The sequence below is a fragment of the Physeter macrocephalus genome, chromosome 8 (assembly GCF_002837175.3).
Source record: "Physeter macrocephalus isolate SW-GA chromosome 8, ASM283717v5, whole genome shotgun sequence".
NCBI lineage: Eukaryota > Metazoa > Chordata > Mammalia > Artiodactyla > Physeteridae > Physeter > Physeter macrocephalus.
The window spans coordinates 117,886,315-117,903,936 of record NC_041221.1 but is presented as its reverse complement, the minus strand read 5'-3'; the positions used below and the strand labels follow the sequence as shown (position 1 = coordinate 117,903,936).

At 35.4% G+C, this 17,622-nt stretch overlaps 1 protein-coding gene across 3 annotated transcripts in view; it reads right to left on the bottom strand.

Annotated features, from left to right (window-relative positions):
• The window catches only part of PRR16 (proline rich 16), a 180,794-nt gene that overhangs the window by 11,691 nt on the left and 151,481 nt on the right, over window positions 1-17,622 (bottom strand). The window contains exon 1 of one of the 3 annotated variants that reach the window (XM_007120891.2): window positions 1,975-2,010. The exons of the other annotated variants lie outside the window; for them this stretch is intronic. The gene's annotated coding sequence lies outside the window, so the exon portion shown is untranslated. Of the gene's footprint in view, window positions 1-1,974; window positions 2,011-17,622 lie in introns of those variants that run through there. 3 annotated transcript variants of the gene reach the window in all.

Below are 17,622 nucleotides of genomic sequence, written 5' to 3'. Positions count from 1 at the left end.
AATTTTATACATCCTTATGTAGAATTTGATTTGGAGATAGAGATGAATGTGCAAATACCTGCCTGATAATAGTTGAAATTATACTCCCCCCAAAAATCAAAGAAAAAAATACATGAACTAGGCACAGTCCTTCCCCATGCAAACTAATAATTACCACACAGTGTACCATGTGTAGTGGTAAAAGGATTGACAAGTATAGGAGAGCAGAGAAAGGGGTGATTTATTCTTTCCAAGCAGGTCAGTTGGTAGCATTGGCCAGAGATAGTTTCAAATCAGGTGAAAAATGAGAGATGTCTTGAATGATAAAATGAAACTTGGAGGAAAAGGCATTTCTTGGCAGAAGGAATAGCATGTGCAGTGGCATAAAGGTATGAAATATAATTTTTTATATGTTGGTAAAGGATAAAGTAGCATAAAGCACATGAATAAGAGACAAGGCTGAAAAGGCAGACAGAGGCCAGGTTGTGGGGAGCTCTGCAGGCCATGTTTAGGAGTTTCTACACCAGTTGCACTTTTGAAGATCGGTTCCCAAAAGGTTTGGATTTGTGGCACCACCCAAAAAAATGCATATAGTTAGTGCTTTGATAGAGAATGAAGATGGACATACATGGTTTAGTAGGTAATTTCTTTTTAAGTTAAATTGTTTTATAGCCATGGAATGAATAGTATTTAGAAAGACCAGGTCTAAATATAAAATTCTAGATATGATTTGTCCAAAAAGGTTCATGGGCCTTGGCAACCTTGGAAAGTTATACAAGTATCAACAGTTTATGTTATTTACAGCACTAAATGATCCAAAATTTGTAACTCTACAATTTGCAAAATCGAGGTGTTCAATTTTTTTAACTTATAAAACAAAAGTACCTGGGTTTCATTTAAATCAGTTCCTCATTGAACTGTAAGCATTTTTGAGGTACTCTTGGAGGAAGTAGAAATCTCCCAAATTTTCACACACAGTTTCTAATGTCACATGCCCAAATGCTTACTGTATAAAATAAACATAAGACAATTGAGTACTAAGGGATAAAGTGCTATTGCACAGCTCAGCTCCATAGAGTTAAAATGTATCAATATTACATGTGATGATCACTTCATGTAAGTCCCACGTTTACTTGCATGTCAGTTTTAGGAAGTGAGTACTTATGACTTTTCTTTCCCCTGCAACAAACATTATTCACACATTATAGTGGTTGAAATGCCATTGCTAACTTTAATTTCTGTCTTCATAAGAAACATACTTATACTAAGGCTTCCTGTAAAGTGTGGAAAAGGAAACCTCCCTCATCACAATTGCTATAAGCAGCTTAACAGATTTAAAAGACTCATCCACTTGCAATTTGTGAGTATACACATCAAAATGATTCCATTATGTTAATAATGTCCAGGAGGAGACTGTAACTCACAATAATGGACCTGTAAACTTTAACACAAGCTTATAGCTCTCAAACTCTAATATCTTTCTTCATTTTAAAAAGTGTAGATGAATAAACCTCAGGTTGTGTATTACCTTCCCTACTGATGGTAAACTAGCTCAATAAAAATTATTCTGTAAGCATCATGAGTAAGGTTGTAAGAACAACCTCTCTATCCAATCCACTCTCTCTTCCATTTAATTCAGTCTTTGCATTGCAGCCAGACAGAGCTTTCCTTAAATCTGTATGTATAACATAAATTATTAAACCTTAAGTGGTTTCCTATTGCTCTTAAGATAAAGACCAAATATTTATAAAATCACAATCCTCCTAAGATCCAGGTCCTGCTTTGTACATCAGCTTGCCCTTGTGCCACTTCCTCTCACACTGTTTTTTTCATTTCTTCCCATGCTTAGAGGATGCTAAGCTCCCGTCTCTGGGTCTTTGTATAAGTCATCCTCTACCTAGTCCTGGTTACTCCTCACTGTTCCCACAAAACACACACACACACACACACACACACACACACACACATTTACCTATTCTTCAAAAATTAACCCACATTTCTCCTCTTCAAGGAAAGCTTCCAGATTGCCCTGAAGTCCTGCAACACAGCCCTAGAGCTCCTGCACCTGTGCTTCACAGCATGAACCGCACTGGTGACTGATCATGTAATTAGCTCTTTAATGTCAGACTCCTTGGTAAAAATGTAAGCGCCCAGAGGGCAGGGTATCCTGTTCCATTACATCTGAAACAGAAATATATATTAAATAAATACATCATAAGCATAAATAAATAAAAGGAAAAATACTATAACAAAATATTTTGACATTAGGTCCCTATTGTTTATGGTTTGGTGCCTGTTTGTGAACTTTCGAGGTGATGAATTTCGGTTGTAAATAAACTATGTTCATGAGATTTCTAATCTGTGTGTGTGTGTGTGTATATATATATATACACATAACTTAAAAATACAAGATATTTTCTGTTAGAGGGAAGACACTGAAATGATATATTAAAATACAATTGCAAGATTACTAAAGCATTTCATTTATCAATATCACTAATGAAATATTTAAATATTTAAACATTAAAATGACATTTTGACATATGTTTTTACTTTTTCTCAGATAGTGAGTTAAATGTTTATTATATAACGTAAAGGAAGAGGAATTTAGTAAATTAGATTATTATTTGTCTAAATTATCTTAGAATCTATGTGAACATTAAATTACTTGTCAAAAACATCAGAAAAACTCTATTACTCCTTTCTTGATATCTCAAACATATAATTATAGAAATAATAGCATTTATCAAACCTTCAAAATAATATTACTGGAAATGCTGATATTGATAACACAACTGAATATGAAGGTATGGCGTTTGGACGTAATTATAATTTGGGCTCTCATTAGTTGTGTGATGGTGAAACTGGGTGTTCCTTCCTGGTATTAGTTCCCCACATTGTTAATTAAAAAAAGAAAAAAAAGAGGAGAGAGAGAGTAATTGTCTGTAGTATCTGTGATACGTGCTAGAGTATGACTATATATAAAATGTTTTGAGAGGAGAGAGGAAAGAACAATTAATTCTGCCAGGGAGGGAGGAATAACATCAGAAATAGAAAGAATTTAAAATGGACTTTGGAAGAATCAGGTAGATAAAGCTAGAAGATAATTCCAGGCACAATAAAATTCAAAGGAAAGGAAAGGAGGTTTGAAAGATCAATTGAGATTTCCAGCAGAAAGCCATCCAATGTGGCAGACTGAAAGGGGTATGGTTTGTGTATGTGTGCTGTGTGTGTGTGTGTGTGTGTGTGTGTGTGTGTATGCATGCACATCTGAGGGGATGTTTAATAGATGAAGGGGCAAGCTAGGAAAAGAAGAAAGTGTAAAGACAGAAAGAAAAAGAGATGCAGGTGAGGAAGTGCTATAACACTGAAGGGTCTTCAATACCATGCTAAATACCAAAAGTCTGGCCTTTACCTGAAAGTAATAAGCAAAGTTCAAACAGAAAAGTGATGTGAGCACCTATGATTTTATAGAGACTTGAGGGAGTGGAAAGACATCGCCATAAACCAAGTCATTAAAAAAGATTATTCTTGTCATAAGCAAACATAGGGAAAATTATGGAAAATGATGCAAATGATAAGGTTACATTACATTATTTTTGCATTAGTGGAAACATTTGAAAATCTCTAAAGACCATCTTTGGAATATCTTTCCTAACTTGAAAATACCTAGTCTAACTCAATTATGGTGGAAGTGTGCTTATTGCAACTGCATGTGGGACATTATTCTTGGTTTAAAAAAGGTATGCAAGCATTGTAATATTCCCCCCTGTGCCTGAGTTCTACTCCATTTTTAATGGCGTAAAGGGAGTTGCATTTTAAAATATAAGACCTTCATGACTGATTTAATGAGCCAGAATATATGAGATGAAAGAGAGAGGGGAGGCTTAAAATTTGGAATTCTTTTTAAATAGGCTTCTCAAGCATCTGTCTTCATTGTCATAGGGTTCCAGAGATATTTTATAAAAGATAATTTACACATAATTTGAAAAACAACGAAAATCTTCACCACAGAGAGCCAACAGCCATTTAAATCTGCTAGTACTTGAAAATTGATCTTTCACAGCTGTCACTTTGTTAAAAAGCCTCTGAAAGACTTCAGCATGAATTTTTTTTAATAAGAATGGAGTATGCATAACAAAAGCTAGTCCTACTGTTTAGTTCTAACAAAAAGATATGCAAAGGTACTATAGATACACATGTTCTATATATGGTATTAAAGGAAGCAAAATGTAGAATATTTTTCTAACACTTTTAAAATGTTAAGGCAATGAACATATGAAAACTTATCCCATCTGTGAGTTTGTACTATTGACTAATTTTCACTTATTAAATTATGAAACAGTGCTTCACAGATATACAATGTCAAAAATTATATATTTTATGTATAGTCTGGATAAGATTCTTGCATACTTTATATATTATAACCACATTTAAAACTTTGGCACTAACCAGTTAATCTTTGGTTGACATATAAACTTCACTGTTTATCTTCACAATTATGCTTGCACTGGTAAAAAAAAAAAAGAAAAAAAATCAAAGCCCTCTAGTGGCTACAATTGTATCTAATTCTATTGTACTTGGCCAAATTCTCTATTGTTATTTTAAAAATAACTAGCATATTACATTGTTAATATAAAACCCAGGAATAGTGTTTCTTCTTTCAAAATGACACTTTCTTTCTTACTGAGGTCTAATTTAATGAAAGGGTGGAAAAATTGTGCTATTTAACATCATTAAGAAAGAATTTTTAAAAATATGCCATATAATACAAAATTATGAGATAGTGTGAACAAAATGTGCTGAAATTTCAAAATTTAATTTGTGGAGAATTATGCATATAGATTTATAACACATGATTCTCACATGTATAATCCAAGAATTAGAGGATGATGACTAAATAATCCTGGGTAATTTATAATATCTACTAGCCATTTAGACTTTTTTCCAGAAGGCTAGTGTTAACCATTTACATATAACTATATGAGGAATGTTTATAAAGTAATACAGCATTTTCAGATTACCACAGAAACAGAGTCGTCAAATCTAACTGGGGAAAGTATGTGAATACACGGCAATAAAGAAGGGACTTAACGGTGGACAGTAGAAGACATGATTGTCTAAAGGTAACACAAAGAGGGCACCGTCTTGCCCCTTTCAAAAGATTTCAAGAGAGGAGAGAAAGACTGATTTTTATGTGAAATTTACAGATTTTTCAAACTCACACACAAAATAGATCACGCAGGTCAAACCGAATCTGTACACAGGTGTTATTCAGCTCACATCTCACCATCTTGAGATCCCTGGCATAACAGACTCTATGCCATTACATGAGTCCAACATAGAATTAGTCTCTTTCTGCACCTTTGAAAAAAAATTTGGACAAACCGTTTTCAAAATTAAAATACTTGTATTAGTCTTAAGCAATAAATTAGGGCATCTTACTTGCTGCAGGGTCATTTTAACTCTTAAAACATTTTCTCTCAGCCTTTTCATTGCCCCATTATGTGTAGAAAGATGTGCACGTAGAGTCATTCTTCCCAGGCCTGTGCCATGAGGATCTTACGGCAGAGGAGGATTTGCCTAGTTCTTGATACATTTACTATTTTAACAGATATACCACTGATTAGAGTTAGTTTTTAAAAAGTAAATCAAGTCCCCAACTTCAATGCTTATTATTAGTAAACAAAATTTAATTTCAGTCCACCTCAGAATAGGTTGCAACATGAGGGTATCATAGCGTGTTACTGAAGGGCTTTTTATTACAAGCGGTTTCAAAGAACTGCTCAGCAAATAGTGCCAATATGCAGATAGTTCATTTAGATTCAACTGTCAAAAGCAACAGAGTAATAATCCAATTCTCCAAAATATAAGGGGAGTACTCTACAGGGATGTTAATGTGTATATCAGAGAGACAAGAATTTTTTAGGTAGGAGAAAAGTGAAGTTTTAACATTGAAAAGTCATAATAAATGATTTTCTAATTAATGCTTTCCTTTCTAGGCTCATTTTTCTTAACTTCAAGTGTTTTGGCATGAGCTAGTTAAAGAACAAAACCTACTTCCTTGAGACAGCATGATAAGAAATAGAATCTCTAGGAAACAATGACAAAGGAAAAGTTCCTGGGTAATAACAGCAAACAATGGTAGGAGGTGTGCACTGAATAAAAATGAAAACAAAATGACTCCTTATTTTTTTACTTTTTGTACTCTGCCTAATGTTTTCAACCTTTTCAGCAGCATGCATGCATCACTTTTACTTACAGAAAGTGAGGTCATAGTAAAAAGTTTAGTAAAGTAGAATCTCCCCCTCAGTAACAAATAAAATTTTAAAATAGCAAAAACACTTAATCGCAGAAACCAAAAAACTAAAGAGGCACAACTCACTGTCTGAAATACGATCACCAAAAGAAAAAGAGATGTAGTTTTAACTTGATTCAGTACAGATCTTTAAACTGGTCTTAGTGCCTCAGGATGGTACCAATGAAATAACAAAAGTCTTCCAGTTTTCACAAATAGTGTCAAATATGAAAAAAAGATGTGGACTTTGGGTAGGCCTGCAGAAGAGAGAACAGTGAAACAATTAAAAGTGAGCAAGGGGATGAACTGTAGGAATAATATGACACAAAAAGGGCCAATGGAAAACCCCTAAATGCAGTAGTAGAATGAATTAGAACACAACATTTACCTATTCTACAAAGGGAGAACATGAAATAAGTTTGCCATCACACTGGGGCTTGCCTGGGAGGATAAGTCATACTTAGACATTCTAGGGACATGGTTAGGACAAGTCATCTACACTACTAGAGGCCCAATGGAAGTTCGAAGAAGAGCTGTTCAAGTTAAGCAAGACAAAAGGAACTGGCATGGTGACTCTGTAAACACTATTGTGGCAAGAAAAGAAAAGAAAAGAAGCAAAGGAGCACATTATGCTAAAGACAGACTCATTTTGGAAGAAATAGAAGAAAATTTGCCCTGAGTGCTTTTTGTGCTATAGAAACAGTCAAATAAAACAAACAAACAAACAACAACAAAAGAATAAAATAGAAGAGGAATTGAAGACCCAAAGAAACACCTGAGTTTTAAAACACGACCATTACCAAACTCACAAAATGCAGACAGCAAGCTAGAAAACAGACAGGATTGCAGTGCAATTATTTACAGAGAGGGAAAGCTTGACATATTCATTGTGACTGCAGAAAGGAAAATATGGAGATTTCAGACAGGCCTGTTTGAAATATTTTCAGGGTCTGAGGTAAGAGGAAAATACCATACATTGAAACTAAATAATGGCAATTTCAAGCTAATAAACTATTTAAAAACATTTACAGAATTTTTGGACAACTCCTCAGCATTCCACGTCAGAGAGTGGCAGTGAAGATGGACAAGTTCCAGCCCCCGAGCCCTGCCCTTGGCCCATCACCCTCCTTTTCTCACCCTAGTCTTCCTTACACCATGAGGCACCTCAAATACATATGTGTAGATACCCCAGCCCACACATCCAAGCTCTGTTCACAGCCTCTACAAATAGTCAACCTTTGATCAATAAATCTAAAGATAAATAAGTCTAAAGATAAATATACCAGTGGTTTGGTCTACACTCAGAAAGCTCATGACAGGAAGCTACTACACATCCTTGAAATGTGTTTGGAGCCAATAGTAGAGGAATTCCAGTATCTAGGGTACTGGAGGATGTTGTACACAGAAAATACAGACTCTGATTGGACATGGCTGCCTGGTCTCCCACAGCAACTAGAGAGGGTGGCGGTGGGGCACTCTAACGCCCAGTGTTCCTGGCAAGGGTCTCTCTTGCTTAGATCTAAAGGCAGTGTTGATTGCAGACATAGAAAATAATAGTTGTGGAGGAAATACGAAGTTGATATACAGCATAGAGAACATTGGTTTTCCCAGTAAATAAACTTCATCATAATGGAACAGAAAGAATAACACACTCAAAAGGCTTAATTTCTCTGAAGGGAAGAAATTATTGAATTTGGCTGTTAAACTGTGCAATGTGCTCCAGTAAAATCTGTTGGTGAACAACTGCCACTAAGAAATATCCAGCACTTCAAGGATAGACATCCAAGCAGAAGTTGCAAGTTAAAATCAAGGAAGAAAAATCAAGCTGGTATCAGACTTTCCCAGTGCAACATCAAATTACAGAGGAGGGAACAGCAATGTGTACAAAGTTCTGAGGGAAAGAAAGTGTGAGCCAAGAATGTCATTCCCAGCCAAGTTGCTATGCAAGTATAAAGACAACAGATCTAACAATCTCAAACCTCAAGTACCCGCGAAAGATACCAAACACCAAACTTCACCATTCCAAAAGATGGCAGGGAAGGCTGTGATGAGAGGATTAGATCAATATTCCACGGCCAGGTCCACATACTTTGAAGGGCAAAGTACATTACCAGAACATTTAAACAATTGTCCTTTAATATAGAGACAACTGACAGAAATTCTCAAGCATATAAGAACACACAGAATACAAGATCTCTTGAATACATCATTAAAAACAAATACACAGGGACTTCCCTGGTAGCGCAGTGGATGAGAATCCTCCTGCCAATGCAGGGGACACGGGTTCGAGCCCTAGTCCGGGAAGATCCCACATGCCACGGAGCAACTAAGCCCGTGCGCCACAACTACTGAGCCTGTGTGCCACAACTACTGAAGCCCACACACCTAGAGCCCATGCTCTGCAACAAGAGAAGCCACCGCAAGGAGAAGCCCATGCACCACAACAAAGAGTAGCTCCCACTTGCCGTAACTAGAGAAAGCCCACGTGCAGCAACGGGCCAAACGCAGCCAAAAATAAATAAAATTAAATCTTAAAAAAAATAAAATAAAAACAAACACACGAATAAAAAAACAAAAAATTACTTGACTCTATACTTGACAGCATGGGGTCATATCAAACATGGAAAAGGATTTCAAGTCCAATTTTGCCTTTTATATTTCATAGTCATTAAACACTAAAATTATAATTTAAAATAAATTCATAAATTATACCATTTATGCAAATTCTAAAAACACACATTTAGACTACGTATTGTCATGAGTACCTATGTAGTAAAAGTTCAAAAGCATGCATAGGGAGGATGAGCAACAACTTCAAGGGGAAGGAGGAGATCGGATTGGAAGCAAAGGACTCAGAAGTTTTGCTGCATCTGTGTGGTTTAAACAGGAAAAGAAAGTTCCTAGGCAAATGTGACAAACAAGAATAAATCTGAATCATTGGTACCATGTGCTTATTATTTTATTTTCTGTACTTTTCTATATGCTTAAAATGTTAATAATTAAAAATATTTAAAACTGCAAAGCCTACAAAATGTATTACCTTGCTTTACCATGCAGAAGTTTTGAACATTTTAATTATATTGCCTGTGATGTTATCAAAATGCAGATTCTCCATTAAGAAAACAGGAAGAGCCCTATGGCAAGCTTCCTTTGCAGTGACGTCTCTCAATGAAATTAGTCACAAAATATGTTTCCACTAATATCAGATGACTTAAAATATGTTGATAACAACAAAAATTGTTCCTAAGAAATATGATCTCAAATTTAAAAATAACTAATACATTGGGCCGGCCAAAAAGTTCGTTCGCGTTTTTCTGCAACATCTTACCGAAAAACCTCAATGAAATTTTTGGCCAAGCCAATATATACTTGGGGACCAGGTGACAGAAAGTTCATAAGTTTATTATAAAATTCTTGTTTTGCCTTCAAGGATGAATGTATTTACACTGTCCTTAGGCTAGCTTCATTACATCAGGATGCGTTTAGTAATGAAGCACTCATGTATAGTTAAGTCCTTCTTTTCCCTTCTTCTCATGGGTGAGTTATCTCCAGAGTTCATTCATGTTCCACTCTAGGTGCAACGAAGGTATCTTCCAGCCTCCACTGTGTGGGGCTAAATCAGCAATCCTAGGATGCCATATTTGGATAAATCCATGCCTTCAGACAGTAGTACACCATTAAATGTTTAACAAGCAGCTCTCTGGGGGGGAAGCCCTTGATTTGTGTTATTTACCAATTTCAGTGGTGTAAGTACTCCCAACAAGACTGATTTCAAGCTACTGACACAATGTCACTGAGCAGGGAAGGCGTGTGACCAGCGGGGCTCTCATAGCCCTGTGAAATGACTCCACACACACTGCACAGTGTCATTCTGCAAGCTGCCTTTTATCAGTAATGTAGGTCATATTTTCCCTTCAATCTGATTATGGTGAAGTTTAATTTCTCAGTTGGTTTAGAAACGGGGTTGTCAAGAGGAGTGCTAATTATTTGTTCCCCTCAAACACCAAAATATATAGAGGTCCAATATATGGGCCATTTCCAATTTACCTTTATAGCACTATAAGCAATATAGTAAGTCAACCATACTAGGCACTTAGCAAATACAAACGAATACAGAAATTTGTTATAGGGATATTTCCATATATATATATACGTGTGTGTGTGTGTGTGTGTGTGTGTGTGTATATATATATATATATAAAATAGCATGATGTGCAACCTTCATTCAAACAATGTAGGCTTTTCTGTTAAAAAAACATTTCACTATACTAAGGTAAATGAAGACATTTCTCATGCTAAAGCCCTGGGAAATAAAAATAGTAAGGTCTTTTATTATTAACCTCAAGTATTTCTACTGAAAGCATTTGGATCTGTTTTCTTCATAGACATATGGTAATCTCATAATATATGTAGATTGAATGGAATACATTTCCAAACAGATTAATACTGAAACATTAAGCACAAAATATTTCATATGTATGATATAAAGTCCCTTTTTCTTGTAAGTAATCAAGGTATCTACAGAGTACACACTTGTTCAGATTGAGGTGCAAGGAAGGCATCACAATTGAGGGACTATTTAAATTGCTTACACTTGTTTTAACAGACAAAAATATTACATAAGTGGCTATGTGAAAAATTGGTAAAAAGCTACTTTGGCAAGTTGTATATAAATGTCAGCTTAAATATGCCCCTTTTAGAGTATATTGTAGTTACAATTACACTGAATTTTAGATGTTGACATTTATATTCACAGCTATTTTCCCTATTTTGATATGTCTGATAAGTAATTAAACTTTTTTTTTCAGAGAGTAACTACTACCATGAGAAAAACTTTCTATTTTCTTTGGAGTTTAATGTGACAAGAGATTAAGAAAAAAAAATTATTTTCCACATAATAGTACCAACCACCCTTCAACCTCTCATCTATTAAGAAAAGAGGTGTCATAAGAGGTGAACAGACAACTGAGCCAAAGACAAGCAAATATACAACTTTAAGTCAGCCACACAGTTGAACTACTCAGTTGACTTCTTCCTCCATGATGCCCAATGAGAGCATAATTATAGATTTTCAGTCAGCAGAAATTAAAGTACAACAAAACTCTGTCATAATGTGGTAAGTAGGGTCCAAGAGAATCACTCATGTAAAAGGTGGTGATGATATTACAAGGATAATAAAAAGAACCAGACAAGTCTAAACAAGTAGAGGGTTTGTAATTCTATGGGTCTGGCTGTGTGTTCCAAATCTATCAATCTCAAGCTGGAATTTGGCACCACTACCCTGTCTTAAATGTAAAAGAGGGAAAAATACTTAGTTCCAAGATTATTTGGGATTTCCTGTATAGTGACAGTAATTCAGGCATCTCCTGATTAGCTGTCATCTGCCTCATCTCCCCTATGGAGAGTGCTGGGCAGGATGAATACCAAGAATATGAGAATGTTCCTCAATTTGCCTGGCTCCTCCAGAAGGGGTCTCACTCTTCTCTCTGTATCCAGCCTCCTCATTAGACCACCTTCCTTTAAAAATGTGGGCTGGGTTGAGAATGAAAACCAATCTTCAATCACTATCATGCAAATTTGCATTATCATGGGACGTGTAATGCATGGTTTTATTGTATTATGTTCTTCAACACTAGAGGATTTTAATACACAATCCAACACACCATATTCCTGAGTTTGTAGATCATAAATTAAATAAAGAAATGTTAGAGGAAAAAATAAATACTAAATTGGTTCCTCAATTATTACTAATCTACCACTTCTCCTGCTCTTTCCTCTCCTTTTCTAAATTTATTTATACAAAAGCTTCTAGGTATATCTGGAACAAATAGCTTCATCTCCTTCTATTCTTTCCTTTACACACTAAACTATTAAGTACCATAAAAATCTCTTTTGTAAAAAGTCAGTTATTGAATTGAAGAAAACCTATCCATTGAAAATGCCTGTCAACATTATATATGTCTATCCCTTTGATTATTTGTACAAGTAAATTTGATAGACAATGTCAACAAGCCAATATACACAATCACCAACAGAAACTGAGCATTTATGTTATTAAGTACCACATTATTAAGTAATCATCATTACCAGAGGCCAGAGTTAACAGAAACAATAAATGAGTAAAGTTATGGGGGAAGGCTGGAGTGCTCTCAGTGGAAAATTAGGGGAGATGTGAACAGTGAGAAGCATATCTCTTTTGCCTTATAAAGTTTCTGAAATTTTCTGTTCTACCAGCTTTTTATCTACACTCAGGCTCCATTGATGGCTCATTAGAGCCATCTTGGTCTTTTTATCCCAATGCTTTTCTTTTTTTCTAGCATTGGATCTTCAATACCTATTCCCTTATCATGTTCACTGTCATAACTCACAAAGGAAATGGAAGAGCTCACAAATAAGGAAAGGCATATTTCTTATAAATAAAAAATACCACTCAACCTTATCACTAAAATACCATTTTCCAATCAGAATAGCAAAAGTGAAAACGTTTATAATAATTATCTTGGCAAGCATGTAACCCAAAGGGGGTATTTTATTTTATTTTTTTAAATTTTTATTGTGGTAACATACACATAAAATTTACTGTCTTAACCATTTTTAAATGTACATCTCAGTACTGTTAAATATATTCATATTGTTGTGCAACCAATCTCCTGAACTTCTTTGTCTTTTTTTTTTAACATCTTTATTGGAGTATAATCGCTTTACAATGGCGTGTTAGTTTCTGCTTTATAACAAAGTGAATCAGTTATACATATACACATGTTCTCATATCGCTTCCCTCTTGAGTCTCCCTCCCTCCCACCCTCCCTATCCCACCCCTCTAGGTGGTCACAAAGCACCGAGCTGATCTCCCAAAGGGGGTATTTTATTTAGATAGTTTGGCAGCCAATGTTTGAAAAGAGAATACAAAGAGGCTGCTTGGTCTCAGCACAAGCAGCTGAACCTTACATTTATGTTACCAGCCTGGGGCCTATGAAATCTTTGTGTGGAAACACGTGGCATAACAGTTTTGGAGGGTAATTTTAAATGAATTAAAATGAAAAATAAACATACCATTTGGTCTCAGTTCTACCTCTAGGAATTCATTCTATCTGTGTATGCATGTATTTATACATATACGTTCACTAAACTACTATTTGTTATATACGTATATATGTGTAACTATAGATATACTCTCATCATGTATATAAGCATGCTAATTTAAGTATCATTTGTAAAAGCACTGCTTGTAAGAAATAAGAAAAGGAACAAAAACGAATTCTCACAAACTAAAAGAAACAAAGCAAAACAAAAATACAAAAAAAAAAAAAAAAAAAAGAAATGTCCATCAATGGGGAACTGAAGTATACACAGTGCAGCTCTGAAAAAACTGATGTAGAAAGGTCTGCATGTACTGCTATGGCTGACTAAGAAAGATTAAGAAGATATATTTTTAAACACCAAAAATACAACAGTGCATATGGTGGGATCAAGCTTACAATGAAAATCCCTTAGGAAGATTCTAAGTTGGAGATTAATGTATCCTTTTTCCATAATCCTAACACAGTAAGTTTTATAATTCGAACACATTTTTCCTCCAGCCTTGGAAAAGATTTACTATTTGATTAAGCACTAGATGAAGTAATTAGCTTGCTTTGAAAGTCCATGTTGTATGTATAGTGAAAATAATAATGTAAATATGCACATATATACATAATAGAATCACATTCAATTTTCAGTGGTGCTAATATTATAGAATCCTGGGGGGAGTAGAGATCACTGAGACTAGATTTAGACACAGAATATTTATGTGCTCACTCTTGAGCATATGGACACTGAACAGATTACATATTTAAACCTACTTCCCAATAACCTTTGCTATGCTGAGTTTGCATACCTAGATAAACTCCATAAGCCAAAGGGCTTATGTTGGAAATCCTCTGAAAATAATACACTTTTGAAAAAAAATAAGGTGTGTGTGTGTATGAAGGTTTTATACAAGGATAAACCATATGTGTTGAGACAGTAGGACTGCTAATGCTCTGGAATTTTGGAATGTAAAGAAAAATATACTTGGAACGTAAAGAAAGATATATTTTTTTATATATCTTTGTATTTAAGTTTTCGCCATGTGTATGTGTCATTTAAAAAAATCACAACACACATCCTTAGAGAAACAAAGGTATCTAGAAATAGGGGCAAAAAAAAAAGTAGGAAGGGGCATCTGTAGTCAAGAGCACTGATCACCATCTATTTGACTTACGCCTAGGTTTATGGTGAATGTACTTCTATAAATAATTATAAATCAAGTGTACAACCCTACAGATAAAAACACAAACATCAATGCAGTCTGTTAATGTCACTAGCACTGATGCTCTCTCTCCAGCCCCTTACTGACAGCCATAACAAATTATATTTCTCATACTTAGGTGCTTCTCATGGTTGTCTGACTGCTCAGACCACCTCTAATCTCACATCACTTTATCCTTCAGGTCACAGCCATGTGACATTTTTCTAAAGTGAAAGATTCCTTGGCCTAAACCTCTTCAGTGTCCCCTCCTCACTGTCTAGGTAAATTCCAAACTTTTAAACAAGCCTGTGAATTGTCCCCTAACAAACTCCCCTTCCTCCCAGTGAAAGAATACTTCAATGTTAACTGAGCACATAGCCACCCTCTTCCAAAAGTATACATTTCCCAGATTCTTGTGTGACTAGTAGATGTGACACACAGTGGACACGTAGCCAATGGAAGATAAGTGGCGTGTTCAACTTCCAGAAAATATCTCTAGGGGAGGAGTTTTTGATCCACTGCCCTTTCCTCCTTTCTGCTGCTTGAAATGTTGACACAGTGATTGAAGCGGCCATCCTGGACCACAAAGTAGGAGATGAACACTGAAGATGCACAGGACTATCTACCTTATATGGGAGAAAAGTTGATTTCCCACTCATATAAATCCCAGTTAGATTTAGATTGAGAATTAGCCCCTCAGAGTTAAGTCTGATCAGGAAGAATATAAAACATCCTCTGTGACCCGATCTCTACCTACCTTTCTAACTTCATCTTTCATCACTCCTACAATTGCACTCTACATTGCAACTATATCTAACTACCACTTTCCATCTTGTTTCTTATTTCTATATATTAGTATAAGTTGGTCCCTGTTTCTGAAATGTTCTACTCCTACCTCTACTCAGCCTCTGCTCCTTTGCATGGGAAGCTAGACAATGTACTCATCAGAAGACAAAAATAGTCTCTCCCCTGGACCCACAGTACATAACATGTTTGACAGATAATAGTTGCCTCCGAAAAGTTCAGAAAAATCTTAGAGCTAAAGAAAATCTTCTTAACCTATTGTCCACTCTCACTGGTCTAGGAGGGGAGAAACAGGCAGAAAGAATTTAGAAGAAATACTATGGAGATAAAAAGTAAACCTCGAAAACTGAAATCGTATTAAGTATCTTCTCCGACCACAACGCTATGAGACTAGATATCAATTACAGGAAAAGATCTGTAAAAAATACAAACACATGGAGGCTAAACAATACACTACTTAATAACGAAGTGATCACTGAAGAAATCAAAGAGGAAATCAAAAAATACTTAGAAACAAATGACAATGGAGACACGACGACCCAAAACCTATGGGATACAGCAAAAGCAGTTCTAAGAGGGAAGTTTATAGCAATACAATCCTACCTTAAGAAACAGGAAACATCTCGAATAAACAACCTAACTTTGCACCTAAAGCAATTAGAGAAAGAAGAAAAGAACCCCAAATTTAGCAGAAGGAAAGAAAACATAAAGATCAGATCAGAAATAAATGAAAAAGAAATGAAGAAAACAATAGCAAAGATCAATAAAACTAAAAGCTGGTTCTTTGAGAAGATAAATAAAATTGATAAACCATTAGCCAGACTCATCAAGAATAAAAGGGAGAAGACTCAAATCAATACAATTAGAAATGAAAAAGGAGATGTAACAACTGACACTGCAGAAATACAAAAGATTATGAGAGATTACTACAAGCAACTGTATGCCAATAAAATGGACAACCTGGAAGAAATGGACAAATTCTTAGAAATGCACAAGCTGCCGAGACTGAACCAGGAAGAAATAGAAAATATGAACAGACCAATCACAAGCACTGAAATTGAAACTGTGATTAAAAATCTTCCAACAAACAAAAGCCCAGGACCAGACGGCTTCACAGGCGAATTCTATCAAACATTTAGAGAAGAGCTAACACCTATCCTTCTCAAACTCTTCCAAAAGATAGCAGAGGGAGGAACACTCCCAAACTCATTCTATGAGGCCACCATCACCCTGATACCAAAACCAGACAAAGACGTCACAAAGAAAGAAAACTACAGGCCAATATCACTGATGAACATAGATGCAAAAATCCTCAACAAAATACTAGCAAACAGAATCCAACAGCACATTAAAAGGATCATACACCATGATCAAGTGAGGTGTATTCTGGGAATGCAAGGATTCTTCAATATACACAAATCAAACAACGTGATACACCATAGCAACAAACTGAAGGAGAAAAACCATATGATCATCTCAATAGATGCAGAGAAAGCTTTTGACAAAATTCAACACCCATTTATGATAAAAACCCTGCAGAAAGTAGGCATAGAGGGAACTTTCCTCAACATAATAAAGGCCATATATGACAAACCCACAGCCAACAAAGTTCTCAATGGTGAAGAACTGAAACCATTTCCACTAAGATCAGGAACAAGACAAGGTTGCCCACTCTCACCACTCTTATTCAACATAGTTTTGGAAGTTCTAGCCACAGCAATCAGAGAAAAAAAAAAAAAACAAATAAAAGGAATCCAAATAGGAAAAGAAGAAGTAAAGCTGTCACTATTTGCAGATGACATGATATTATACATAGAGAATCCTAAGGATGCTACCAGAAAACCACTAGAGCTAATCAATGAATTTGGTAAAGTAGCAGGATACAAAATTAATGCACAGAAATCTCTGGCATTCTTATACACTAATGATGAAAAATCTGAGAGTGAAATTAAGAAAACACTCCCATTTACCACGGCAACAAAAAGAATAAAATATCTAGGAATAAACCTACCTAAGGAGACAAAAGACTTGTATGCAGAAAACTATAAGACACTGATGAAAGAAATTAAAGATGATACAAATAGGTGGAGAAATATACCATGTTCTTGGATTGGAAGAATCAACATTGTGAAAATGACTCTACTACCCAAAGCAATCTACAGATTCAATGCAATCCCTATCAAACTACCACTAGCATTTTTTACAGAACTAGAAAAAAAAATTTCACAATTTGTATGGAAACACAAAAGACCCCAAATAGCAAAAGCAATCT